General features: G+C 45.2%; 1 pseudogene; it reads left to right on the top strand.

Moving 5' to 3' along the window:
• Positions 1 to 407: 407 nt before the first annotated feature.
• On the top strand, positions 408 to 1,309 carry LOC104672211 (annotated as a pseudogene).
• Positions 1,310 to 2,467: the final 1,158 nt, after the last annotated feature.

The raw sequence follows: 2,467 nt of genomic DNA on the forward strand, positions 1-2,467 counted from the left end.
CCAACAGAGGAATCACTGTCTATGCCAGCTATAGTTTTACAAAATGTATTTTTTTTTTCTTTTTTCTTTTTTCTTTTGAGACGGAGTCTCACTCTGTCGCCCAGGCTGGAGTGCAGTGGAGTCACCTCCGCTCACTGCAAGCTCAGCCTCCTGGGTTCACGACATCCTCCTAGCCTCAGCCTCCAGAGTAGCTGGGATTACAGGTGCCCGCCACCATGCCAGGCTAATTTTAGTAGAGACGGGGTTTCACCGTGTTAGCCAGGATGGTCTCCATCTCCTGACCTTGTGATCCGCCCGCCTCAGCCTCCCAAAGTTCTGGGATTACAGCATGAGCCACCGCGCCTGGCATACAAAATGTATTCCTTAAATGATTTGACTTAAAAGTCCAAAAGGGGAAGCATTTGCGAGGCTCCGCTTCTACAAGTATGGAGAAGGCGAAAGGCAAGGAGACCTCCACAGAGAAGTCGAGGGAAGAGGATCAGCAGGCTTCTAATCACCCAAACGTGATTGCTTTGCCAGGAACATCAGCAAAGGGAACCAAAGAAAAAATGTCTGTCAAAGGCAATAAAGTGCTCTGTCCTAAGAAGAAGGCAGAGCACAGTGACAACCCCAGACCTCAGAAGAAGATACCAATCCCTCCATTAGCCTCTAAGCTGCCACCTGTTAATCTGATTCACTGGGACATTCTGCGGGCCTGGTGCCAGCAATTGAAGCTGAGCTCCAAAGGCCAGAAATTGGATGCATATAAGCGCCTGTGTGCCTTTGCCTACTCAAATCAAAACGATTTTCCTAGCACAGCAAAAGAGGCAAAAATCCGGAAATCATTGCAAAAAAAAAGTAAAGGTGGAAAAAGGGGAAACGTCCCTGCAAAGTTCTGAGACACATCCTCCTGAAGTGGCCCTTCCCCCTGCGGAGGGGCCGCCTGCCCTGGAAGATTCCACTGCTCTCCTTGAGGGAGTTAATACAGTTGTGGTGACAACTTCTGCCCCAGAGGCTTTGCTGGCCTCCTGGGTGAGAATTTCGGCCAGGGCAAGGACGCCAGAGGCAGTGGAATCTCCACAAGAGGTCTGTGGTGTCAGGTGGTGTGTGGTCCATGGGAAAAGTCTCCCTGCAGACACAGATGTTTGGGTTCACCTGCAGTTTCACTGCTGGTCAAGCCTGGGTTCCAGAAAAGCAAGAAGGGAGAGTGAGTGCACTCTTCTTGCTTCCTGCCTCCAATTTTCCACCCCCGCATCTTGAAGACAATATGTTGTGCCCCAAATGTGTTCACAGGAACAAGGTCTTAATAAAAAGCCTCCAATGGGAATAGAATATCAGGGAAAAGGCCACATCTATGGTAATTAATGGCAGAAAGTCTGGAGAGTCGGATTCCAGCGGGGCTGCTGACAGGTGAACTCTGGTCCTCTGCACACCTGTTTATGGACCATGCAGATTAGTGGGGTGGCAGATGTTAGCCTAAGAGTCCTAGCAGTGCCTGTTGCTTTGTGAGTGGAGATAGAGACTCTCAGATTTAAAAATGGGAAAAACATTTCGCAAATTACCAGAAATTGTAGTTAATATGTAGAAAACTCATTCATACTACTTTTCTAAAATAGACATGTCTTCAGCAGCAGCTCTTTTTTGTTTTGTTTTGTCTTTTGAGACAGTGTCTCACTCTGTTGCCCAGGCCGGAGTGCACTTGGTGCAATCTCAGTTCAGTGCAATCTCTGCCTCCTGAGTTCAAGGGATTCTCCTACCTCAGCCTCCCAAGTAGCTGGGATTACAGGCACCTGCCACCACACCCAGCTTTTTTTTTTTTTTTTTTTTTTTTTTTTAGTAGAGATGGGGTTTCCCCATGTTTGGCCAGGCTAGTCTCAAACGCCTGGACTCAAGTGATCCACCCGCCTCGGCCTCCCAAAATGCTGGGATTATGGACGTGAGCCATTGTGCCTGACCTTCAACAGGTCTTTCAAGTGAGAAGTTCTTCAGCTGAGCATTGTGAACGAGTTGAGTAAAACAGTAGTTGGCTCTTGTGCTCAATTTTCTCTTCCTCTGAACACTGACTACTTTAGGAGCTGCTTCATTCCAATTGCAATTTCATAAAACGTAAAGTATTTTAAGGCAAAGAAAGGCTGTTCTCTCCCTCCCTCAAACACATGATTTTTAATATTCGAAACAATATTTTTCAAAGTTCTCTTAACCTGAGATTTCTATGGTTTGACTCCAGGATCAAAACACAAGGGACTTTGTATTAGTTCACCTATAATTGTTTTGTATATTTCTGGTGTTTAAAAGGTTTAAGGTTGCTTCCCACTCATAAATACATAATACGTTGAACTTAAAATGTGTTTATTAACCGATTCTCCATAAATAAAAATAAGATGTGTATATAAAATAATTCATCTGTTGTGTTTAGGGAACCGTATTCGTTGCATGCAAATTTTATTGTTAGTGTTCTTAACTCAAAAGTAGGAGTAAACCAAAATCT

This window comes from Rhinopithecus roxellana, chromosome 2, assembly GCF_007565055.1.
Source record: "Rhinopithecus roxellana isolate Shanxi Qingling chromosome 2, ASM756505v1, whole genome shotgun sequence".
NCBI lineage: Eukaryota > Metazoa > Chordata > Mammalia > Primates > Cercopithecidae > Rhinopithecus > Rhinopithecus roxellana.